Here is a 26460-nt window from a genome sequence, read left to right as displayed (position 1 = left end):
AGGCTACAGGCTTCTCTACCAATGTGTGTTATAAGGGCTGGGTAGGGGGTTACCAGGGAGGATCCAGGAAGGCTGATCGTGTAGTTAGGGTTTTTTTTTTTTACATATATATTTTTTTATTTACACTTTTTTTGATAGATCTTTTTATTTTATTTTATTTTTAAAATTTTAAAAAATATTTATTTATTTTTATTTTTGGATGCATTGGACCTTTGTTGCTGCACACAGGCTTTCTGTAGTTGCGGTGAGCAGGGGCTACTCTTGGTTGTGGTGCGCGGGCTTCTCATTGCGGTGGCTTCTCTTGTTGCAGAGCACGGGCTCTAGGTGCGCGGGCTTCAGTAGTTGTGGCACGCGGGCTCTAGAGCGCGGGCTCAGTAGTTGTGGCGCACGGGTTTAGTTGCTCCATAGCATGTGGGATCTTCCCGGACCAGGGATCGAACCCGTGTCCCCTGCATTGGCAGGCGGATTCTTAACCACTGCACCACCAGGGAAGTCCTGGGGGGTTTTTTTGAGGGCTAAAAATCACTGCCCTCATGGGACTGAATTTCTAGTGTTGTGATGTGACTTCATTCATTGTCTGTGGGGTTTAGATGTCAAGGTCCTCACTCAACACTGTGGTTGGTTTAAAATGGCTCAGGTGGCATCTTCCCTCCCCTACTCTCTCCTTTTTTTCCATCCTCTTCTACACAACCCTGGAGTTATTATCCTACTCTTCAGTGATCAGACCCAAGACCCTCCTCAGGGAAGACCCAAGTTCTGGGGGCCACCATCCTAGGGCCTCCAGGTATGTGGTGACTATCTCTTAGGGCTTCCCTTGGCCTGTATGAAGGATCTAAGGTCACAGAAGCACCCCTTCCTACCCACCTCCCAGATTTCTTCTCACCCCTTCCAGGGACATTGACTGTATGCTGAAGAGCAAACAACAAAGATACAATCTTAAAAGCAGGCAGCGAGAAAAGACACAGAAGACTGACAATTGACTTCTCAAGTGAAACAATGGAAGCCAAAAGACAATACTGTAATACCTTCAAAGCCCTGAAAGAGAATAACTACCAAGTGGAAGTCTATGGAAGCACAGAGATCCTTCCAAAATAAAGAGGAAGTAAATATACTTTTAGAAAAACAACACTTGCTAAATCTCATCACCTGCTGACCCACACCAAAGGAAATACTAAAGGGTGTTCTTTAGGCAGATGGAAAATAAACTCAATTGTAATCTGGGAGATGCAGGAAGAAAGGAAGAATAATAGAAAAGGTGAATACATGTGTGAATGTAAATGAATATTGACTATAGTTACAACAATGATGATATCTTGTGGGGTTTTAAATGTATGGTGAATTAAAATATCTGAAATAACATACGATGATAGCATCTGTTGGAGGATGGTGGTAGAGTTAAAGCAGTCTGAGGTCCTTGCATTGTCCAAGAAGTGGTAGGCATACTTATTTGTAGCAGACTTTGATTAGTCAAAGACAGATGTTGCAACCATATCACATTAAAAAAAAAAATAGCAAAAACAGCAAAGTGTATTACTCTCAAAAGAGTGAGTCAAATGGCACTATAAAAACATTGAATCAATTCAAAAGGAGGCAAGAAAGGATCACAACAGGCAGGGTGAGTATAAAGCAAATAAGATGGTAGATTAAAGCCCAATATAACAGTAATTAAAATAAACATAGAAGGATTAAATACTCCACTTAAAATATGTAATTGTCAGAGCAAATGACAAAACAAAACATAACTATATCCTGCTTACAAGAGATAGGTTTTAAATATAAGTATACAGAAAGATTGGAAGAAAAAAATGATAAAATATACTGTACAAAGAGAGTTGGGGTAACTATAGTTATATCAAATGAAATAGATTTTAAGACAAAAACAACACTGCTAGAGTTAGTGATACTTCACAATAATACAAGGTTCAATTAACCAGGAAGCTAAAACAATTGTAAAGTTGTATGAATCTAATAATATTACCTCAAAGTAAACAAAGCAAAAATGACAGAACTAAAAGGAGAAATGGAAAATCCACAGTCATATATGTGGGAGACTTTATATACCTTCTTCAGTGAGAGGTGTATAAATCAAGCAGAAAAAGTACCCAGTAAGGATACAGATTTGAACAAGATGATTAACAAACTTGAATTAATTGATATATGTAGAACATAGTTTCCAACAACTTCAAATATACATTTTTTGCAAGTGCAGATGGAACATTTACAAAAATTGACCCTATGTGAGGCCATAAAGCACATCTCAACAAGTTTCAAACGACTGAAATGAATATACTCACTGACTACACTGGCATTAAGCTTAAAAACCAGCAACAGAAAAGACAGTTAGAAAATCCTCAAATGTTTGGAAATTAAACAATATTTTTTTTTATATAACTGATGGTTAAAGAAGAAAACACAATAGAAATTAGAAAGAACTTTGAACTGAATGCTGATAAAGACTACATTGCAAAACGTGAAGGATGCAGTTAAAGCCAGACTTCGAAGATGTGTAGCCTCAAATGCTTATAGTAGAAAAGTAAGGCTGAAAATCAGTGATTTATTTATTTATTTCTTATAAATTTATTTATTTATTTATTTTTGGCTGCGTTGGGTCTCTGTTGCTGTGCGCGGCTTTCTCTAGTTGCCGCGAGCGAGGGCTACTCTTCGTTGGGGTGCATGGGTTTCTCATTGCGGTGGCTTCTCTTATTGTGGAGCATGGGCTCTAGGCGCGTGGGCTTCAGTAGTTGTGGCTCACGGGCTCTAGAGCACAGGCTCGGCAGTTGTGGCGCACAGGCTGAGTTGCTCTGCGGCATGTGGGATCTTCCCGGACCAAGGCTCGAACCCGTGCCTCCTGCATTGGCAGGCGGATTCTTAACCACTGCGCCACCAGGGAAGACCCTGAAAATCAATGATTTAAATATCCAGCTCAAGAAGTTAGAAAAATAAACTACACCCAAAGCAAACTAAATCCAAAGAAAGTAGGATGATAGAAATAATGAAGATGTGAGCATAAATTAATGAAATTTAAAACAAGCAAACAATAGAAAGAATCCACAAAGTTGATCTTATGAAAAGACCAGTAAAATTAAGCCTCTGGTCAAATTAATCAGGGAGAGAGAGAGAGAAACTAATGTCAACAATGAGAAAGGAGACTTTAATACAGATCCTACAGATTCTACAATAAGAGACTTTGATGGACTTTGGGCATCAGGGGCTCCTGTCCTGATTGGCTGGCTCTGGGTAAATCAGGGGATGGCCACCCAACACTGACTCCCAGTGCCCCTGCCCTCTGCCCCTTCCCTGACCTGCTTTTAGGGGCAGTGACTGCTTGGCCGTTCACTGCTCTCATAGGACCCCTGGGCTCTCCCCCTGTGAGGGGGAGGGAACCTCAACTTCAGGAAAGGCAGGAAGCAAGCTTAAAAAAGCACATTCCTTGGCAGGTTAAAAAACATTTTTTTTTAAGTGTAAAGACTTAACCTTTGCTAGGAAATGGTTGCGGTATTTTCTTTAAATGAAAAGAGACCATTGTGAATCGAACTTTGGAAAATACACAACATCCTGGTGCTGTTCTCCAGGGCCATCTTAGGCGGCCCTTGTCAGGCCGGCTCTGCCTTTCCTCCAGATGGTCTCTCTATGCACAGTTGAAGGGGCTGGACCAGGGGACTGGTCCCTGGAAAGGTCACGAGAATGCTGAGCCCCTCCCCAGCGGGGGACCTCGGGCAGAAGGGACTTCTTGTTTCCTGCAGCGGCCTCCATTTAGGACCAGCTCCATAATTTGTGGGCCCAGTGCAAAATGAAAATACCCTGGTTCCAAAACTAGTAAGGGTTTCGAGATGGCAACAGCAGAGCATTAAACCAAGCATGGGGCCCTTCTGGGCATGGGCCCTTGTAAGTGAGGGAACCTGTATGACCACACAAGTCCCAGGCCAGACCACCACTGATTCTGACAGATAATTTCACACTCATTCTGCAGGCTAACTTGAGTTTTTTTTTAAATTTATTTATTTTTTGGCTGTGTTGGGTCTTCGTTTCTGTGCGAGGGCTTTCTCTAGTTGTGGCAAGCGGGGTCCACTCTTCATCGCAGTGCGCAGGCCTCTCACTATCGCAGCCTCTCTTGTTGCGGAGCACAGGCTCCAGACGCGCAGGCTCAGTAATAGTGGCTCACGGGCTTAGTTGCTCCGTGGCATGTGGGATCTTCCCAGACCAGGGCCCGAACCCGTGTCTCCTGCATTGGCAGGCAGATTCTCAACCACTGCGCCACCAGGGAAGCCCTAACTTGAGTTTTTGAAACTTCTCTCTTGGGTGATACCTCCGGGGCTAGACACAGACCCCAGCTGATACAGGGCAGGACTCAGGGCTTCCTTCTGGGGTCTCATCCCCATCCCTGGCTCCCACATACCACAGCTGGCAACAATTTCCCAACCTGGCTTTTCGCTCAGATTTCTTTCCCGTCACATTTCATAGACCATGCTCCTTGGTCGTGAAAACATTCTGGGTTTAATCTGCGCTTGCTTGTAAGGCGGGGATCTGGGGTAATCAGGGAACGCAGAACGGCTGCATGGAGTGCTGGACTCCTTGACGCTCCTTGAGTTGTTTACAAGCCTCCTTAGAGGGCCTACTGTAAATAGGACAGTACAGACACATGCCGATTTTGCAGCAAATTAAAACCATCCGCTGCTTTCCCTGAATCCTAACACATAGCAGTTTGTGTTTTTGCAGGAGTTACTGCCTTGCGTGCGACTTCCAGACTTGTGTAGCTCTCTGCTAAGCTGGGCCTAAGCATGTGTGCCCTTCAGGGCCTGGGAGGCCCACCATGTCCTAGAGCCTTGTTCCTAGGGTCAGCTTGACCTCCCAAGCCCAGACCCTCTCCAGAGCTGTGCTGTCCAAGACAGCGGCCACCAGCCACTTGTGGCTCTTGACCACTTGAGATGTAGCTACACTGAGCTGAGATGTGTTCTTCATGGTGAATACAAACTGGACTTTGAAGGCTTAGCACAGAAGAGTGCAAGATAATTTCCACGTTGATTACATATTGAAATGACAATATTCTATAGTGGATAAAATAATTAAAGTTAATTTCATGTTTATAATGTAGCAATTAGAAAATTTTAAATGATACACACGGCTTGCACCTGTGGCTTGTGTCTTATTTCTATTGGCTAGCACTGCTCTAAAGCCCTTCTTTGTTGTATTTCCATGTCCAAGCCTATGTAGATTTTACACACACATACACACACACACACACACACACACACACCCCTGAGCAACTGGCAGAACCTTGGAAGGACAACCAGGTGCAGTGAGCTTGTGTGACTCGACCCCAAATGCCACCTTCTCTAGGAAGACTCCGTAGAATGTCCCAGGGCCACCTCATATTACCAACCCAGGGGCCTTAGTTTGGCCTTTGGTGATGTCAGAGTGTGGGCTCCAGAGTCTAAATGACTTGGATTCTAGGCCTGGCTCTACCATGTATGAGCTACATACCCTAGAATGAGTGACTTACCACTTCATGCCTTGGTTTTCTCATCTGTGAAATGGGAATTGTAACACCCTAGTGCAGAATCAGGATGGTGATCTAGGTGTCTACCTACCTCACAGGGTTGTTATGAATATTGATTAGGTCGAGGCACAGAAAGCCCTTAGCACAGAGGCATTCACCATACTGCGAGCCTGCTGTAGACATCATGGGCCCGATCTGGCCTCTGGACTTTCATAGCAGCCTCTGAGGAAGGAAGGAGCCAGACTGAGGGCACCAAGTAAGTGTAGGAACTGTGACCCTGGGGAGGGTCCAAGGTGAGTGGAGAGACCTCGTACTAGCCAGGACACAACGCCAGAGGTTGGAATGCAGAGAGGGTCCAGTCAGGATGCCAAATTGGAGGGCCTGGGATAGGTGGGGCTTGAGAGAGGCCAGATTGATGATGGGTAGCCAGAAGATGAGTGAGAAATGGACAGTTCTGCTCTCAGTTTTTGAACTCAAAGCATTCCCCCCAGCTGGAGCCAAACCAATGGGTAAGACTGAGGGGGTGGGCTCAGGTCATGTCCCAAGTTCAAAATGAGGTCTAGGGAGGCAGATCTGGGGTGTCGAGCTCATTGTTTTCTTTGCAGTCTTGCTCCTCTAAGGCAACTGAATTAGGATAATGTTTGTTGATGAAACGAATAAATCCCCAAATGTCAATAGCTGAGCACAACAGACTTTAATTCTCAATCATAACCATTCAAGGTGGATGTTCCTGGCCAGCAGGGGGCCTTCCGTGTGGTGATTCAGGGATCCAGGCTCCTTGCATCAATGCTCCGCCCTCCCTCATGGCCTCGGGGTTCTCTGCATCCTGCAGGCAGACAGGGAAGAAATAGAGAAGGCACCTCTCTTAACCACCTTGGCCAGGACGCGATAGCTCACCTTCCTGCCATGAGAACCAGTCTTACGGTCTCCCCGGATGCAAGAGTGGCCGGGAGATGACGACTCTGCACGGCGCAAGGGAGAGCACTGGTTTGCCGTGGCCGTCCCTGCCTGCTCCCACGCTCTAGGGAGAGCTGACCCAGCAACCTGGCCTCCTTTCTCCCTACCAGGCCCCACCCTTCCCCAAGCCACCTGCTGGTCACCGTGGCCGGGCCAGGTTCTGAGGGGGCTGCTGAAGAGGAACAGAGGGAACACACGCGGACACTCACTAGGGAACAACACAGGCAGACGCACTCCATGCTCACGCCGTGGCCTCACACTTCAGGCAGCCTCCTCCTTCTCAGAGCCGCTCAAACCACACCAGGCTCTGGCCTTTAGAGACACAGAGCGCCGTGAGCCGGGCCTGCAGCGGGTCTGAGGAGGGTGTGGGCAGAATGCTTCCTGTCCAGGCCAAAGGCAGCCAGGAGGGATCTCACAGGCATCCCCTGGGATCTTCTGGGCTGCTCTCCCTGGGTACCCTGGTGACTGTGCTGGTAAAATCCCAAGTCCCCGCTGGTCAAGACTGGATCAAGGGGGAGCGGTGTGGGTGGGATGGAGGGCAGGGATGACTTATCATCTGACCCAGGCCTTGTGCCTCCAACCAGGGCTTCTTACACACCTGCTGGCTCCCGAGGACGACACGAAGGATAACAGGGCTGGCTGGGCTTCATGCTGCTTACGATCTATGCATAGGATGGCCAGATGTCACTACTTTTGTCTGATGCAGAGTATGTGTCAGGCCTTTCAAAGAGGGGCAAATGGTGAAGGCCAGAGGGGATCACATGAGCGAGTCAGTCCTTCCCTTTGGGGCAACCAGGGAAGGCTTCCTGGAGGCTGAGGCCTGGAGGCTGAGACTTGAAGGATAGGTAGGGAGGAAGCCCTCTGGGATTCCCAACAGTATTCCCATGTGTGTGGTGTGGTGCTTTGTCATTTCCAAAGCCAGCTAGGCAGGCAAGGCAGAGAGGGAGGCAGGGTCAATCGCTTCCATTTGATAGCGGAAGAAGGTGAGGACCAGAGTGGCCGAGCTCCTGGCCCAAGGCTGCACAGAGGTTTGTGAGTGAGAATGCAGATGTCAGCCTAGCAGCTCTGGGCTCTTTGTATCGATATAAGCTTGATGAGCACGTTTCTTCCTCAAGGCTGGTCAGGGCTGGGTCCCCAGGTGGGGCTGGGAAACTCTCATCCAGGGGGCAGGTCCTCCCTGCAGGCTTCTCGGGGCTGGGTGCTCAGCCTCCCCTACAGAACATGTGTTTCCTGTTTTCCTTCCCCCTCGGGCTCAGGACGAAGAACAGGGTTTTCCTGAGCGGAAGGGCCTCAAAGACCTGGCCCTCTCCCAGCTAGTTCTGGCCGGTCCGCCTGCTCATGGCTCTTGTTACTCAGGATGATGAACCCCCTCACCCAACCATCCAAGGATCTTTGCGGCCATTATTTCCCCTCACTTTCCCCAAACTCCTGAAACCTGGAATTCGAGCCCATGGCCTTGACTCCCAACTTGGTGTTCTTTGAAGACCCTTTGCTGATCAGCCAAGCTCCTTGGCAAAACCTGGGGCTTTGTGCTGCCCTGAAGCCTAGGAGCCAGGGCTATGGGGCAGGTCTCTGGGCCCCAGGGCCTGCGTGAGGCAAGTCAGGACTTTGGCCAGCTCTTCAGCCCTGGAAGGTTCTGAGCCTGTCACCCCCATGGTTTCCCACTTGTCCTGGGATGGAGGCTGGGGCCAGTGGGTGACATCACCCCCTTCTCCAGCCTGTATCTTGTGAGGTTGGCATGATCTTGGGCTCAGTACATAACTCTTCTCTGAACCACGGAGCCAGCATCTTGTCCACTGTCTGGTCCCTGCTCCTTGGATGGAAGAGATACATGGGCTAAAAGAAGAGGAAGGGCAGGAGAGCATTCCAGGTCTGCAGAGCCTCAGACCCCGGTGCTGGCGTGGGCATTAAAGAAGAAAGGCTGGATTTCACAGGAGCAAGAATGGAATGGTGGTTGCCATTCTGTTGGGGGAGGGGGAAATGGGGTGATGAAGGTCAAAGAGTACAAACTTTCAGTTGTAAGAAGAGTAAGTTCTGAGGATCTAACGTACAGTCCGGTGACTACAGTTAATAGTACGGTATTAGAGACTTGAACGTTGCAGAGAGTAGATCTTAAGCATTCTCACCACACACACAAAAAGTTAACTATGTTAACTGTGAAATGATGGATGTGTTAATTATCTTGATCTTAATAATCATTCCACAATGTATATGTATATCAAATCATCACATTGTGCACTTTAAATATATACAATTATGTGTCCATTATTCCTCAATGAAGTTAAAAGAAAAAAAAGGAAGGTGGCAGCCAGTGCCCCCTACACACACTGTGACTCCCACCCTGTGAGTGGAGAATAGGAAGGAAGGGCCTTCTGCATTTCTTCACCTGCCCCATCCCACCCCCGACAAGGAGGCCGTGAGGGGACCCCAGTCCTGGGCTTCCTGACAGTCCAGAAAGCGTGTCTGATGAGGTGCTGGGTATGAAAACGTTGTGGGGAGGGGCGGCAAAGGTGTATCTGGGTACAGAAGTCTGTGGGGTGCTCCTGTGTGAGCTGGGTGCTGGGCATGTGAAGACGGGATTCAGGCCCTGCCTTGGCCTGCAGCCCATGGACAGGCCTGGGGCCTGGGGCCTGTGGGAGACAACTGCCTCTGATGACCCGGCCTTGGGCTTTGAAGTCCTCCTTCCTTCTGGAGGCTCCAGGCACGAGCAGCCCAGGTTTATTAGGTACAGGTTTATCTGGGGCTAATTTAACTTGTTAAGATAATTGTGCCAGCGGCCGCAGCCCGGGGCCCCCGCCTCAGTAATTACCCTTCCCCTCACCTCTTTCATCTCCAAGGGCGGCCCCCCCTTTGCAGAGCCTTACTGGGCCCCTCATTTGTTGGGTCCTTCCAAGGCCTCGGGAGGGGCCCTGGCGATGCTTTCACATGGTCTCATATTTTTGTAAAAACTTGCAGAAGTGTGTTATTTCTACCACAGTCATTGAAGGCTGCTGTTTCTTTTCCCCCTGACTTGCCCTCTGTCACATTTTCCCTCCTGTCAGGTGGTGTTGGAATAGCTGTGGGCATTTTTGGGATCCAGCTTAGGGAAACTTGAGTTGGGGATGCGTTTAGTGTGGGCGAATGGGCGGGTGTTTATGTGGGATGCAGTATATGTATATAGTGTTTCATGAATGTGGCTCTTGGTCACTTCTGTGTCTCGTTACAGTTATTGGGGGAGGAATGGTTTCCAGGAATTCACCTACTTCCCGTGGTGTTGACTCACCTGGTGTGATGCAGTGAGAACGTGTCCTATGGCTCTCAGGACAGGAAGCTGTGGGAAGTGGTAGGGAAATAAGATTTGAAATGTACAGAGCCAGAGGCTAGTCTGTGGAAAGTTCTTTTAATCTTACAGCTCATATATGAAACTTGTTAAGAATTTACCCAACTGACAACAGTCCTAAAAATTCACATGACATTGGTTGAGAAGCTGAAATAAACGTTTCTAAATTCTGAATAACAAAGTGCATAGTTTGAGCAACTGTATTAGGAGGAAAGACCATTCTATACTCTGTATAGAAAGTGCCAAATCATGAAATCACTGCCATATGATGAGGCAGTCAAAGAGAACATACAGCCCAAAATGTAGAGGATGTCAGTGAGTGAATTTATTAAAATATTATTTTTGTTTTTTGTGTATTTGGCAGCTTTTTAAAAAATGAGTGAGTGATGGGACTTCTAGAAAAGAATGAGAAGCATTTTAAAGTAATAAATTTTCACTTTTACCCTACTTTTGTATTTTGTTTTTGGTTTCTTAAAGACGGCTCTCTAAGTTGTATAAGTTTCAGGCCCCACAAAACTTGGATCCATTTTGGTGCTGCTGACATTTGTCTGTGGGTATGGGGGGAGGGAGAGCCCCTGTCTCCCCCTGGCCCTGAGGATGCCCTGAGTCAGGAAGCAGGGCTGGGGAGGGGCCTAGTGGACTTGGCCACTGTCCACGTCTTTCCTGTGGCCCAGGAGGACCTGCTGGAACAGCTGGACTCCTTTGCAAGGCTTCTCAGGCTGTCAGAACTTCCTGAAGGTAGGAGCTGAGTGAGCTGGTACCCTAAAGGCCCTTAGATCTCTCTCCATGTGTGTCTGCAGGCAGTGCAGGAGGACCACAGGGAGTGGAAGACATTCTTACACCATTGTCACCAAGTATTTCTGTTGAATGATTATTTCTTTAATGTTCATCTCCCTGAGTAGACTGTAAGCTCCGTGAGGACAGGAACCTTGTTTGTCTGTCTCACCACTGTAATCCCAGAACCTAGCACAGCAGCTGGTATAGAGTGGTGCTTAATAAACTTTTATCAAAAGAATGAGTTGAATAAATAAATAAATGCACAAGGGCAGATGGAGGGAGCCAGGCAGGGCTGCCAAGCCCTTCTCTCATCTCTTAAGTCAGGAGCTCCAGGAGGTCCTTTGCAGACTTGTGGATGGTGTGTGTATGTGTGTGTGTGTGTGTGTGTGTGTGTGTGTGTGTGTGTGTCCATGGATGCGCCTTCTTAGGGCCATCTGTGTCATCGAGGAGCTGGAAGGCTGCAGGGTGTGGGGCAAGGAGCAAGGAGTGATTGAGGTGATGACAGTGATAGAGGAAGGAGGAGAGGATCAGGTGATGAGGATGATGAGAGAACTAGCAATTCTCATAAAATCTGAACCCAAACCCTGGAAACCAGGAAGGGCTGTGAGGCCTGGAAGAAGATGACACCAGCCATCTGGCTGGAGTGAATGACGCAGGACATGCCTGTCATCAAGGTTCAGGGGTGAAAAGGTCCTAGATAGAAGTCTAAAGACCCCCGAAAATGTTGGGCTACTGTCCGCTGGGGCGTTTTGGCCGTTATCTCCCTCGTCATGCTAGTGTGTGTGGGTGTGTGTAGGGGGTGTGAGGGAGGAGGAGCGGCTCTGAGCCCTTGCATCCACTTGGTTCCAGGACACCTGCTTTTGCTGGTTTTCTACATTCAGGTCCCTCAGTAAAGGATCCTGACAGTAGAAAAGATTTGGAAACAACCTATTTGGAACAAGCCATTGCAAAGCCAGGTTTTTGTTTTTTTTTAAAATTTATTTATTTAATTTATTTATTTTTGGCTGCATTGTGTCTTTGTTGCTGTGCGCGGGACAAAGCCAGTTTTTATTAGTCTCTCTGTGTGGGTTTTTAATGTCTCACACATCAATTGTTTTTTAGTGTAATACTATTAGTTCATATTTTTTAAAAAATCTAAAATCAGAGTAATTTGTCTTGAAACCACCCAGAGAGTTCTATGCTACATTAAAATTCCAAATAGAACAAAGGAACACTCATTTAGAAAGCTTTTTTTTTTTTTTTACATTTCCATAATTCTCAAGAGGAGAAAGAAAACGCTAATCAACACAGCAAAGCTTCTTCTGAAGCTCTAGTTCTACTTCAAAGAGCACAAGAGCATTGAAAGGGATACAGCCGATGGTGTGGGAGTCTCCTTCTATACCTGATGAGAGTAAAGCAGGCTTTTGTTAAAAAAACTGAAAGTGAATGCTTACTATCAATAAAAAGGCCTCAGTCTCTGCCCACTTCTGCCAGAAAGAAACAAAAAGCTATTAACAAATTAAAAATTAAAAATTTATTAAACAAGAGATAGATTTTTTTTCCCATTATGATGATATCAAAAGAAGAATTTGGTGTTAGTTATAACTCTCTCCCCACTGTTCCCCTGAATGGTGTAGAATCAGAAAGAGCTTTCACAGCAATGGGGAAAATTTGCACACAAATGTGCTTGACTTAACAATGACACAATTTTTTTTTTCAGGATTGTATTAAAAAGATCAAATAATATTTAATTTTCATAGTTAATTACATTTCTTGTTTATCCTTTGAATAATAATTCTTTGAATAATTATTTATTTTAAAATGTTTGTCTCCTAATGATTTATTCTGAATTAATATTAAGTTTAATGTTTATATGTCTGTAAATGAATGTTTTACTTAATGTTTTATCTGCTTATTAATTTTGAAATTAAAATAAATTTAATGTTTAGTTTGACTGATTTAGAAATTTATTAATAATTCTGAACACTTAAAATACATGTATTAAGTACAGAATTACTTAATACATGTATTTTAAGTGTTCAGAATTATGTGTTCAGAGCAAGGCTTGGTTTTATTAAAAAACTAAGTATAGCCCATATTGCAACCACCATGTGGAAAAATAACCTTGTCCTGACACAAAGGACAAAGCGCAGAGAAGTTAAGGGGACTTACCCGAAGGTCACGTGGCTATTTAGTGAATGGCAGAGGATGGCATATAAATCCAGCTCTTCCTATGCTAAGCCTATAGCATGTGGCCCCCGCCCTGTACTGCCTCCAGGCCCTCTGACCCAGGAACACCAGTGTGGTTCCTCCTCATCTGTGTTCCCAGTCACGTCCCTGTTGAAACCCCAGCCCTAATGCAGGACTGAGTCCCGCTACTCTTAGAGACGATGAAACCACAGGACCCAAAACCAACTCTCTTGCCTGTCAGCTCCCATCCACATGCGTGGATGCTGGGGACCCAAGAAGAGAGAGAAATGGGAGTCTAGAGTCAATAAGTCAGAGAGGCAGGGTCTGACCTTCTAGGAGTGGGCCAGATGCAGAACCAGGTGGTTTCTGCTGTCTGCCTGCACATCCTGGTGCTGTGCTGTGGTGTCACACACATCGATTATGTGCTGAGTCGGTGCTGTATTCTCACTGTCGGGTGATGCACTGCAGGGAGTGGGGGTGGTTGCTCGCTGCCCAGTCCCTGGTGTATCACATGTGTCATGTGAAGGCCCAGCTTAGAGCACTTTCCCAGAGAGACCCTGGGGCTGGTCCTGGTGACCCAGATCTATCCCATAGCTTCACTCTGGGTCTGACCTGCTCACAAACATCACCCTCAACTCCCAATTCGCAAGCCGAGGGCCCCATTCCTGGGCAGGCCCAGCTGCAGGCCACTCTGCTAATTAGTGACTGCTGATTGGCCCAAGAGGTGCACTCATTATGCCCAGTAGAGATCAAAGCCAGGCCCAATAATCTGCTAAACGAGATGTCAGATTAGGGCATTCTTCTGGGCTATTAGAAAGATTTTTCTCCCTGGGTAAAGGCCTGTCAGGGCATATGACCCTGTCACCCACCATGAGCTGAGCCAGAGGGGGGATCTGCAGCCTTTCTGCTCCTCTTACTTTGAATGTGGCCATTTAATGGGACAGCCCCACCCCAGGGGCCTGCATGATCCCCAGGGAGGTCACAAAATGGGAGGAGAGTCCTGTTTGGGCAGAGTTACCTCTGCTTCTTTATTCTTGGGGTTGCTGAGGGTCAGGGGGAACTGTGGACCTCCCTGGATCCCTGCACTTTCAGCTGTACTATGGGCATACTGCCTCAGTTTACCTTCTAGGGCTGGGGGTCAAGTTTAGTGTTGGTACCACTCCCTCTTCTCAGGAACAAGCCCCAGACTGACATTTATTTCAAACTGAAAGCCCCAGTCCAACTTTCTCACCCCAGGTTTGAGAATGGAGCCCCAGTTTTTAGTATTAGTGCTAATAGCTTTTTGGTTTTTTTAAATTTATTTATTTATTTGACTGTGCTGGGTCTTAGTTGCGGCACACGGGATCTTCATTGCCGAGTGTGGGACCTTTAGTTGCGGCATGCAGGATCTAGTTCCCTGACCAGGAATCGAACCCGGGCCCCCTGCATTGGGAGCACAGAGTCTTGACCTCTGGACCACCAGGGAAGTCCCAGTGCTAATATCTATTAATGGCTGCCATTGATCAAATGCAGAGAGTACCGTGTGCACTGTGCTGGCTAAATTCTGATTTTATTTATAATGTCTGAAAACACTACAAGTTAGGTATTATTAACATCCTCTATGAAACAGGAGCAGAGCAAGGCTCAGTAAATTGTCCTGGTCACTCAGCTTAGCAGCAGCTCCAGTGCTGGGTCCTGACTGGCTGAAGTCAATCGGCAAGTTGATTGGCTTAGAGAAAGGCACGTGACCTAATTTTGGCCAATGAGAGCACTAATCACTAGACTAAGGGAGGTCCTAGGAAAGGAAATCTTTCTCCCTGGATGGTGTGGGGTATGGATGGGAGGTCTGAGACTGCTGAAGCTATTTTTCTCTCAGCAGAGAAGAATCTGGAGCTGTTGGAGGGTGGGTAGCATGGGACCATGTGGGGCCAGCGTGGTGGGTCTTTGGAATCGTAGTTTGAGCCATTGACTTGAACTAAGCTAAATGAGTGAATACATTGTCTTTATTGTTTAAACCAATTTGAGTTGGGCTTCCTGAGACTTGCAAGTAAAAGTCTGGTATATGGCCCCTGTTCCAGAGGAACCAGACCTGCCCAGTAGGTCTGGGCCCCAAGAGTCAGCTCAGGGGTGAGCTCACCTGGGAAGCCAGGAGGCTATTGGAAGCAGGCTTGGCAGTCTGCCACATACTGTGGTTACCACTTGTCCTGCCGGCCACTGTCCCAGCTGCCACCTCAACCCAACTTGGCTACCACCTCACCTGCCACCTCTCCTTTGCCTGGTCACTGTCTCCCACCATCCTCCATCCTGCCCAGCCTAGTTGGGATACCCAGATTCAGCCCAGGCCTGGATGAGCCCTCTGTGTTGGTTAGGATTAGGTTTGATTGCAAGAAACAGACATTCAAAGTGACAATGGCTTAAACAAGATAGAAAGCTATTTTAACAGAAAGTACGTAACATTCTCAAGATGGGTGTTCATGGTTGATGTGGCAGCTTGGCTCCACCAGTGTTCATTTGTACCTTCACTCTTTTTACATTGACCGGCTTTGCCAGAGATTTGTCTACTTTATCAGTCTTTTCAGAGAACCAGGTTTTTGGTTTTATTGATGCTTGCTATGTCCATTTTCTATTTCATTAATCTCTGTCCTCATCCTTATTATTTCTTTCCTTCTACATTATTTGGGTTTACTTTGTTGTTTCCCTCCTCCTTAACTTGAGCTGGACAATTAACTCTTAAGTCGTAGCCTTTACTTTTCTTACATAAGCCATAAGTGAAAATGCAGATTTTCTCTCTAACATCCCTGTAGATGCATCAAGAAATTTAGAAATGTCGTTATTTTCATTATTGCTAGGTTCTGAAGATTTTCTCATTTCCATTATAATTTCTTCTTTAGCACTTGAGATATTTAGGAATGTGTTTATCAATTTACAAAATAATGTCTTAAAAGTTATTTCTTGCTGTCAATTTCTAATTTCTAGTTTGTGCATAATACACGGTCAGTCTTTATAAGTATTCCAAGAAAAAAATGAATAATATAATGACTGAGTGAAGTGTTCTATATTTGTCCATTAGGTTAAGGTTGTTAATTTAAATCATTACTAAAAGTATCTCTTTGCTCTCTCAGTTATAAAGAGATCTGCTATGATTGTAGAAACGTTGGTTCCTTTTTTGTAATTCTGTCAAACTTTGTATATTTTGAAGTCATGTTGTTAGGTGTCTACACATTAAAAAATCTTATATCTTTCCCAGTGAATTTCCTTTCATTATTACATATTGATCCTCTTTATTCCTAATTATGCCTTTTGCCTTAAAATCTATTTTATCTGATATTGATATTACTATACCAGCTTTCTTTCAGTGATTATTTTTTGTTATATTTTAATTTCATCCCTTTACTTCACACTTTCTGGGTCCATATATTTTAGTGTGTCTCTTATACATAGCGTATAGCTAGATTAAAAACATCCAATTTAACAATCTCTGGCTAGGTTGGCTCATGTACATTTATTGTGACTTCTGTTGTATTTGTTTATCTGGGAATGTCTTAATTTCTCCTTCAGTCCTGAAGGATAGTCCTGCTGGATAGAAAATTCTTGATTGACAGTCTCTTGTATATGATGAGTTTTATTTGTTTGTTTTTTCTCTTGCTGTGTTCAAGATTCTCTTCTTATCTTTTGACAGTTTGGCTATGATGTGTCTAGGCGTAGATGATGTAACATGGCAAGTCTGGAAATCAGATTCTCCTTTCCTTGAAGGGTTTGTTGTTTGCTGTTGCCATTGGCTTGCTTAGTGACTTTGCTGGACTAATTCTATAAAAGCTGTATTTCCTGTATATGCAGCCATTGAAGTCTCTGCTGGGTCAGCCTAGTGACCGACTAATGATCGATCAGAGATATCCTTAAATGCTTTGAACAAAATTTTCTGATTTTTCCATATTGATACATGAAGCTCTAGAACATTCACTTCAACCTCTGTATAGTTTTCCATTGTATGAATATACCTCCATTTATTCATCCTTTTATCTATTAGTGGACATTTAGGTCATTTCTAGTTTTTTGACATTACATAGAAAAGTGGGATTGAATATCTTTGTGTGTGTCTCCTCTAGCCCATGTGTGAGAGTTTTCTACCATATATACCTGGATGCGTAATTGCTGGGTGATGGAATGCATATCCTCAACTCTAGGAGATATTGCCAAACTGTTCTTCAAATAATTGTGCTCTAATTATACTCATTTATGTGTCCGTTATCAGTTAAGTTTTTTTAAAATAAAAACTTAGCTTTAAAGCTGACCTCAAAAGTTTTCTCCTTCCTAGGGCCTCTTGTGGTTCTTCTGCCCCACTGTGGAATGCTGTTTATTTCTGTCCTGTTGCATTTCCTTCACTTTGCCTTGTGCCACTGTTATTACGGATGTCCCTTCTCAACTACAAGATGCAATTTTCCTGGAGGACATGGACCATGGCTTGTTCATCAGAGCATCCCCCCAAAAAGAATCAGATACACAGTAGTCACTGAATTGAATGATTCACGATTTCAATACCTTTCTCTGGATCTGGTCCAGGTCCGGTCCTATAGGGGAGCCTTCAGCTTTCCCTCTTTCTCCTCTTGATATTTCAACTCAGCTAAGTTCATCTCGTAGTACTAAGCACCCAAGTCTGGAGATACTCGTTTTGAGATGGGTTAGGGCTGGGATCAAGGTTGTCTCATGTGGAAATTTTGGCTAAACTCCTCTTCCTGCTGTGAAACGCAGGCTTCCTCATGAGCTGCCAACTCAGGCAAACATCTTTGATTTTGGGGAGGTGGTCATCTGAGGTTTGGAATAATTTGGATGTTGCTGGGAAGAAGTTAACCTTTGCTTAGCCAGCCTTTCTTCATGGAAGTACAAAATGATAGACAACGATGTTAGGAGAAACATTCAAACAAGACATTTAAAGTCACATCATTCACATATAGACAACTGCTTTGCTGGCTACAACTCATTCTTAGCTGGTCCTTGAAGCAGTTTCCCAAGGACCTCTCCTGGTCACACCTGGTTCCCATTACTGTATCTACATAAAAGCAGTAAAGCTGCCTTTCTTCAAAAGTACTGTGAAGCACGATAATTCTCTCTGACCTGCCCCTAGGTTGTCCAGATGAGCTTGTCTGACAGTTTCATGTGATCACAGTTATCCACAGCCCCTCATGAAGGCACATTCTGTCCAGACAGAAACAAATAATTGGCCTGCCAGTTTAAAATGCCAACGGGATTCAGCGCATACCTCCTTGGGCAAAGCCATCCGCTCTGCAACTTGGTTGGCAGTCTTGTCTCGCGCACCATTTCCTGTATGCAGGCACATTCACCTGGTACAGATGGAACTCCTGCAGTTGCCTGGGCCCCTGGGTGGAAGTCCCAACCGCTCGATTGGTAGAAGAGGACTGGGAGAAAGCTGGGAGTTGGTGGCTTTGGGGGAACTATGCAGCTCTCATAAAGGGAGAGGCTATTCTTCCCCTTCCAATGGAGAGGGAAAGGGAGTCCTTTCTCTTTCTTTTTTTTTTTTTTTGTTTTTTTTTTTAAACATCTTTATTGAAGTATAATTGCTTCACAATGGTGTGTTAGCTTCTGCTCCATAACAAAGTGAATCAGCTACAGATATACACACGTTCCCATATCTCCTCCCTCCCGCAACTCCCTCCCTCCCACCCTCCCCATCCCACCCCCCCAGGCGGTCACAAAGCACCGTGCTGATCTCCCTGTGCTATGCGGCTGCTTCCCACTAGCCATCTATTTCACACTTGGTAGTGTACACACGTCCATGACACTCTCTCATCCTGTCACATCTCACCCCTCCCCCTCCCCATATCCTCAAGTCCATTCTCTAGTAGGTCTGTGTCTTTATTCCCATCCTGCCACTAGGTTCTTCATGGCCTTTTTTTTTTTTTTTCCTTAGATTCCATATATATGTGTTAGCATACTGTATTTGTTTTTCTCTTTCTGACTTACTTCACTCTGTATGACAGACTCTAACTCCATCCACCTCATTACAAATACCTCCATTTCATTTCTTTTTATGGCTGAGTAATATTCCATTGTATATATGTGCCACATCTTCTTTATCCATTCATCCGATGATGGACACTTAGGTTGCTTCCATGTCCTGGCTATTGTAAATAGAGCTGCAATGAACATTTTGGTACATGACTCTTTTTGAATTATGGTTTTCTCAGGGTATATGCCCAGTAGTGGGATTGCTGGGTCGTATGGGAGTTCTATTTGTAGTTTTTTAAGGAACCTCCATACTGTTCTCCATAGTGGCTGTATCAATCTTTCTCTTTCTTAAAGCCAAAATAGGGGGACACCAAGAGGCCCATTACTTTTTTTTCTTTAATTGAAGTATAGTTGATTTACAATGTTGTGTTAATTTCTGCTGCACAGCAAAGTGATTCAGTTATACATATATATACATTCTTTTCCATTATGGTTTATCACAGGATATCGAATATAGTTCCCTGTGCTATACAGTAGGACTTTGTTGTTTATTCATTCTATATATAATAGTTTGCATCTTCTAATCCCAAACTCCCAGTCCATCCCTCACCCACCGCCCCCTTGGCGGCCACAAGTCTGTTCTCTATGCAAGAGATCCTTTCTTCAAGGACCCATTATCTATGTCTCCTGGATGGTTCAAAATGGTTCAAAAATCATTTGCCCACATTTAAATCTCTTTTCAGAAAGTTAAAAAAAAATCTTTTGGAGGTGCTTGCAAAAGCCTTTTTATATGTTGAAGGGGCCCACAGAATGGGAGAAGGGAATTTCTGGTCCGCCCCTGCGTGACGCGAGCAGGAGAGAGGGCTGGCTGGCAGAGTGGAGAGGGAGTAGCGGCTCTCCCGCTATTTGGCAAAGCCAGGGTTCCCGAGCTTCCTGTGGGTTTAGTGGATGCCGGATAAGGATAAGGCAGCTGGTCTTGAGTTCTTTACTGTTACCCCCTCCTGTCTTCCCCTTTCTCCCTTCCTCCTATCTCCTCCCCACCAACCACCCCCCCTCACCACCACCGCCTGCCCCCTCCTTCCCCCGCAGCAGACTGCCTGCTGAGTGAGAAGTACCAGCAGCAAATGGCCCTTTGCTTCTTGCCTGCCCTTCTGAAGAGCCCAGACACGCATCCCATGGGAGAGCCAGCCCGTGGATGCCTGCCGCACTGGGGGCACCAGAGGTCATTTGGCTTCACTAAATAATTAGCAGAGGCAACCAACCTGGAGGGGACTTCAGCCTGACTGAGTTAGAAGATGTGTGCCCTTTTCCACCTCCTTCTCTTTGTCCCAAACACTGGATGACCTGGACCTAGGAGGAGGTGGGGGAAAGTGTGTGAAGATCAGATCAGATCCCTTCTCCATTGCAACTAACTGGGGCTACAGCTCTGGCCTCTCCTGGGAAAGGGAGGAGAAGAAACAAACCAATAAGCAGAAATGCGTCTTGATGAACAGAACCAGATTGTCCTGGAAACTCAAGGAGACTAAAATGTATGGGTTGGACCAAGTTATAGTTGGGTTGGACCAAGTTATAGTTAAGGGAGCCTTTAACCAATGAGAAAAGGAATTTGTCATAGTATAGATAGGGGTGGATAGAAGACATAAAACCATTTTTGTGTTTATTTCCCACTAAGTTGAGACTCTTCAATAAACCAGTTATATTTGTGAATTCTTGAAGGATCAACATACAGTTCAGTAGATTCACAAGCCCTAGACTAGATAACGGAGCTACAAAACATGAGACCACAATGAAGCATCAAGAACCGCTGAAAAGGGCTTCCCTGGTGGCTCAGTGGTTAAGAATCCGCCTGCCAATGCAGGGGACACGGGTTCGAGCCCTGGTCTGGGAAGATCCCACATGCCGTGGAGCAACTAAGCCCGTGCGCCACAACTACTGAGCCTGTGTTCTAGAGCCCGCGAGCCACAACTACTGAAGTCTGTGTGCCTAGAGCCGCTCTGCAACAAGAGAAGCCACCACAATGAGAAACCCGCGCACCGCAGCAAGGAGTGGCACCTCATTCACCGCAACTAGAGAAAGCCCGCGCACAGCAATGAAGACCCAACACAGCCAAAAATAAATAAATAAAATAAATAATTTTTTTAAAAAAAGAACAGCTGAAGGTTAAGCTTTAAAGATAAATAAAACCTTCAAAAAGAAACCTAATTGTGGGAAAATGATTTTTGAACCAGGAAACATGAGTACAATGAAATAGTTCACAGTGGGAACGCAAACAGAATTGTCATCATTCTAGAAAAGCACTGAGGAGATGCTGCAGGTGGCCATGGTGGGCTGTGTGCTAACCGAAGTCATACCGGAGCAGAAACTAAAAGTGAACAAAGCAAGTGGTGAGTGCACAGAGGAGAACACTACACAAAGGAAAGCAAAGATGCAGTGAGAGGAGGCTGGTCTCTGCCTTGCCTCAGTCCCAATTCCCTTTCCTTTCCTCCTCTCTCCTTACAAATGAGATGCTTCCACATCTGTGATTCATGGGGGCCAGCCTCAGTGGTGTTGGTTCAAGAGAACAGAGTTCAGAAGCCAAACATGATGTCACTAGAACTTCAGTTCTGTCCTTGGATTTCTCAGTCATGAAAGCGGATACTTCTGAGCCCACACATCTCTCCACCTCTGTGCCTTGCCAGACACAGCTTTCTCCTCTCCCCATAATTCCACCTCAAAGCCACCCAGTGCCTCTCGGACCTTTCTCTCCTTTCCCCTTTTCTTCCAATTTCTGCTTTTCAAAGGCCCAGGGAACCACCTTCCCCGGCAGGGATGACTTCAAGGGTGGGAAGGAGAGGCCAGGAGGTGGGTCAGTCGGAGTCCCTTTAGCAGGAGAGGGGAAGAGGGAGGCTGGGAACAATCACTGGTTAATGATTTTATCCCGTCAAACAGTAAGTATGTAGGGTCTTTGTGGCCAGATGAACCTGACAAGGACACTGTGTGACTCAGAGTGAGTTACTTAACCTCTCTGAGCTGCAGATTCTTTAGATTTAACTGGGCATGATGATTCCTGCCTCATGGGGTTGGCTGTGAGGGTTGAATGGATGACCCGTGAGAAACACAGGGTCCCCTTGAGCCCAGGGGAGCTGAGCATATCTCTCTGTGGCCCCCGGGGACATGGGAGTGCAGCCACCTAGAGCCTAGGGGACATGCGTTCCTCAGAGCCCCCCAGGATGAGGGGCTTCCCCTCAGCCCCTGAATCCAGCTTCTCGGGGCCAGAGCCCCCCTCTCAGCTGCTCTGGGCTCTCTCTGACTCCCTGCTTCTTCCTCAAGACCTGGCCCAGCTGTCTGGGGGCTTCCCCTGCTTTCCTCTGATGTTGGAGGAGGCTGCCTTTTCATCTGACTGCCTGGTTGGTTTGGTTTGATACTCCCTGACTGTGCGCCTCTGGTGCGCGAGGCCTTGCTGTGGGAGCCTCTGGCATTAGCTTTAGAGGTGTGGATCTGTGGGGCTGGTTGGGAAACGTTCCTTCAGGGACATCCAGGCAGAAGGGCTTCCCTGCTTGGCCTGGTGCCCCAAATCTCCAAGCAAACGCCTTCTCTGAGCCCCAGATATCTGCCCCTGCTCTGTTCCCTTTGCTGCTCTGACTGGGTCAGTTCCCCTGGCTCCTCTCAGATGGCTGGGCCCTTCCTGCCTGCCCAGGATGGGGGCCCTGAGGCCAGCAGTCCCTCCTCCCCTGGCACAGCCCTTGGACTGCCTGGAAATGTGGCTTTGGGGATCAAAGGTGGAAATCTGAGGGAAGGAAGGAAGTGGGGGAGGGAGGAAGGAAGGGAGGAAATAAGTCAGTCACTGCTCCATCACAGGGCTGTGACGTGATGCTCCTAGGATTCTATCTGTAAAGGGCGAGCCCCGTGCCCCACACAAATGTGTCAGGTGGCTATGGACCTGACGCGTCGTCTTATTAATTTATGAGAGTCAGATGGAGGAACCACACTTGGCTTCTCGCGGCTCAGTTTGTCTCAGGGTCAGCACAGCCAGCACTTGAGATAAGCAGTCGACTCTGCTCCCCCAGGCTGTTCTGACTCGGGCATGGGTTCATCTTCTCACTGGTGGCGCACAAAGCAGGGCTAGTGTCAACAGGATGGGGAGGCCCAAGGAGTGGGGAGTGAGATGCTGTTTAACCCACTTAGTGAATCTGCTGCTTAGAAACACAAACAAATAATGAATGTGCTAATTACGAAAGACAACAAGGTTTGCCGGTTTTCAACACCTGTCAGTCATCTCATTCCAATCTTCCCACAGCCTGTGAGATGGGGCGCGTTTTTCCTGGATTTGCAGATGTACTGCTGAGGTGACTGAGAGCCAGAGAGGTTCAGGGTTGTGCAAGTGTGCACAGCTGAGTGCAGATTCAAACCCAGGGCTGAGTGTCACCACCTCCCGGGCAGGCTGTCCTTCCCATCACGTTGTGGGCTCCTTCCGGGCAGCCCTCGGCCAGCAAGGAAGCCGGCGGTAACTCAGCATGTCACTCTCTCCCGTTGGCGGAAGGGTGACCACTCTCAGCACCCACAGGAGGAGGGACCCACCCCAGGTCTCAGGAGGCTCCTTGTGCTGGCCCTGCACAGGCCCCTCAGGCCTGGGAGTCATTGAGCCAGTGAACTGGGGGTGTGGATGGGGCAGGAGCACTGGCCTCGGAGTGGGACAGCCCTGGGGTTCCAAACCCAGGCACTTACAAGCTGTGACTTCAGGAGGGCCACCTTCTGTGCCTGGGCCTCATCTCCTTCAACAATAAGTGGGAAGCCAGAGAGTGGGGGTGCATCATAATCCCAATTTCTTATACTTGCTGTGAGTTTCTCATGTTTGCCCCATAAATGTTCTTTTAACTCTGTGGCCGCAGAGACTCCTCAAGGCCACCCAGGAAGGGGCTGTGCAGGGTAAGGAAGGCCTTACGGCTGATGGCAGGTGAGAGAAATGCTGAGGGTAGTGTGGGCTGGAAAGGGAGTAATTCAGCATCTTCCCCAGCCAGAGGCCCCTTGCACGAATCCATAGGCCTTTGCAGTTTTCCGAGTGCTTTGCACACTTAACCTAGGAGAGTTGGTACCCCATTTTACAGTTGGTGAAGCTGAGGCTTAGGGGAGGAAGGAATGCTCGTGAGTTCCTACTCCACCCCCAGCTTACACTGGGCACTCTGGCACCTTTTGTCACCCTTATAGAGACCCTCCCTACGGGGTCAGTATTATTGTGCCCATTTACTGTTGAGGAGACCAAGGCTCAGGAGGAGTCATTTGCCCATGATCACACAGCTACCAGATGGTGGAACTAAGGTTGATGCCTGGGGGCCCCTGATTACAAAGTCTATGCTTCATTCACCACGAGGACAGGACAGGTACTGTGCTCAAAGCCAGCTTTCTGGACATTGAGTCCAGTGCTCTTTCCTTGGCCCACGTTCCCCTTGTCCCGCTCAGAGACTTCAGAGGACACTAAGTTGGGATCTGACGGCTGTGCTTTTGCCTTCTCAGGTGCACCGCGTTTCCAGTGGGCTCCCACTTGGTGCTGGCTTGGCTTCTTGGAAAGAGAGTGAAAAGTCAGAGCCTCAGAGCTGCCACTGAACTCCACAGCCTTCACCTTGCCTCTTCCTGTTTGGAGGACCCAGATCCAGTTAGCGCAGTCCTGCTTCCCAACTAGGAGCCCGTCCACTGAGTAAGTGCTGGTGGGCAGGGCACTGCCCGTTATCACACCGTTGCTTACGCTGGTGCAGAACAGGATCCTGGCCGGTCCGGCCTCCTGGGGAGGCCAGGTGTCCCTCTGGGCCTGGGAACCCATTCCCCTGGGGCTGAGGTGTTGCTTCCCTTGATGGTAATATGGTTCAGGGCTCTTATTTCTGTGGCTCAGGAAGCGAGGGGGTGTGAAAGGGTTAACTTAATTTTGGCCGTTATTCCTTTTTGGCAACTGCAAGTCAGCTTAATAGGATCTCAGCTTTCCTGTTGCCTCACCAATGAAACAGAAACCAGACCACAAGGGGGTCTGGAGCTGGTTACACGGTGATGCCCCCGGTGATGCCTCCTGGTGGGCTGAGGGGCCTCCTCGGAGATCTCATTAGGAAGTGACGCTAGAAACGCCACGCAGGGCTCCCCTGTCACCCGGGTAGGGGAAGGGGCAGGGAACTGGGGGCTCCCCGGAAGGCCCGGCTCCAGGCAGAGGGGAAAGAGGGCAGGTGTAGTGTCCACAGATGTGGGCTGGGATCCCGGCTCCACCACCTTTACAAAATCAGGGAGTCACAGCCTGCTGGGGTTCTTACCACTCAGGATTCAGTGCATAAAAAGCACTCAGCTTGCCACAGAGCATGCCCAGCTCAGTAATTGTCAGCCCTACCCAACTTCTGGTGTTTCTCCCTCCCGCTCCTCCACTCCCGGGCCTTTTCTGTTCCTCTTCTCTCTTCCTGAGGCGCTCTTCCTTCTGGTCATTTCTTGGCCAGCTCTTACTTCAGATCTCAGTCTGAATGTCACTTCCTCCAGGAAGCCCTCTGAAACCAGGCTAGCAGACCTCCTGGTGCCCTGAACTTCCCCTTCCGGTCTTGTCCCTAAGCCTTCCCCGCCTCCATCGTCGTTTCCCCGTGAGGCAGGTGTTGACTGTGGCTCCCTCACCCTGGGGCCTTGGCAGCAGGGCCTGCGAGGGTCTGCACCATTCACAGCCTTGAGAGGGAAAGAGGAACGGGTGGGCGGTGGGGGGGGAGGGACAGGTCACCGGTGCTCTGACCCACCGAGGCGCCCTCCGGGAGCCAGGAGCAAGGGGATTTAGCCAATCCCGAGGTCGGGACTCTCCTGCCAGGATCGCTTTTCTCTCGGCTGTGGTTTTCATTATTTTTCATTCCCAGACTATTTTGGAAGCTGGCTGCCATGGGAACTGAGTCTTTGGAAAGCCCCGGCCTCTTTTCCCCCCCTGCTCCCACCCCTCCTTCCATCTCCATTCCCTCTTAATTGGTTTTTAGTTCCCTGGCTTTCAGGCTGGTCTGTTTATTTTGATTGCTGCTCGACAGAGCAAATCTTTAATGAACCAGCTTGTGGGGAGCGCCCTTAGCAGCCGCCTGCCTCCAGGGAGTGGGGGAGGTGCTGGGCCCTGGAGGAGGTGGTGGCCAGGCTCAGGGTGGCAGTCTGTGGTTTGGGCCCAGTCTTCCTTCAGGTATAGTCTGAAGTAAGGAAACAGAGCTTGTCCTCCCCAAGCTGTCTGCAGCCTCAGCCTGGAAGATCCCACAGCTCTTTTAAACAACCCTTCACAGGGCTCCCCCCGTCCTCCCAGTGACCCTGAGGGGAGTGGGGCTCAGGGAGACTGAGAGACCCAATCACCCAGCCAGCAAGCCTGTGCCTCCGTGATCTGGGGCCTTGCTGTCATGCCTATGTCTTTTTTCCTTGTATCCTCAATTTCCCAGGAGCGTCACTCACCCTTAGGCCAAACTGGCAGCCTATGGTTCCAGCTAGGCTCTTCCAGACCCTGGCTTTGTGAGCCAAGGCCTCCTTGTTTTATGCCTCGGTTTCCCCACCTCTGTGGCTCTAGTTTAGAGCCATCTGTGCCATACACTACTTAGAGGGCGGCTTCTTAGACTGGATGAGATGTGTGCCTGCAAACTGGAAAAGGTTGTATGAATGTGTGTCGTTATGATGAGTGTACAACACACTCCATAGAGTTTTCCTAGCTGTAGCCAGGCTAGAAGAAGCCCCAGGCCCTTTGACTGGCCCCATCTTCAGGGTGACCTCAGGGGATGTGGGTAGTTTCCCCTTTCTTATTGACCCCATTCTGCTAGAGCCATTAATCATAGAAGCAGAGACCCAT

The 26460-nt window shown here is 47.5% G+C and overlaps 1 long non-coding RNA gene across 1 annotated transcript in view; it reads left to right on the top strand.

The window, feature by feature from the left end:
• The window catches only part of LOC118905672, a 207812-nt gene that overhangs the window by 59937 nt on the left and 121415 nt on the right, over positions 1–26460 (top strand). Inside the window, exon 3 of the long non-coding RNA XR_005022311.1 lies at positions 24153–24333. This is a non-coding gene — a long non-coding RNA (uncharacterized LOC118905672). The remainder of the gene's footprint in view (positions 1–24152; positions 24334–26460) is intronic.

This window comes from Balaenoptera musculus, chromosome 13 (genome assembly GCF_009873245.2).
Source record: "Balaenoptera musculus isolate JJ_BM4_2016_0621 chromosome 13, mBalMus1.pri.v3, whole genome shotgun sequence".
Taxonomy (NCBI): domain Eukaryota; kingdom Metazoa; phylum Chordata; class Mammalia; order Artiodactyla; family Balaenopteridae; genus Balaenoptera; species Balaenoptera musculus.
This window is presented reverse-complemented; position numbering and strand designations above follow the sequence as displayed.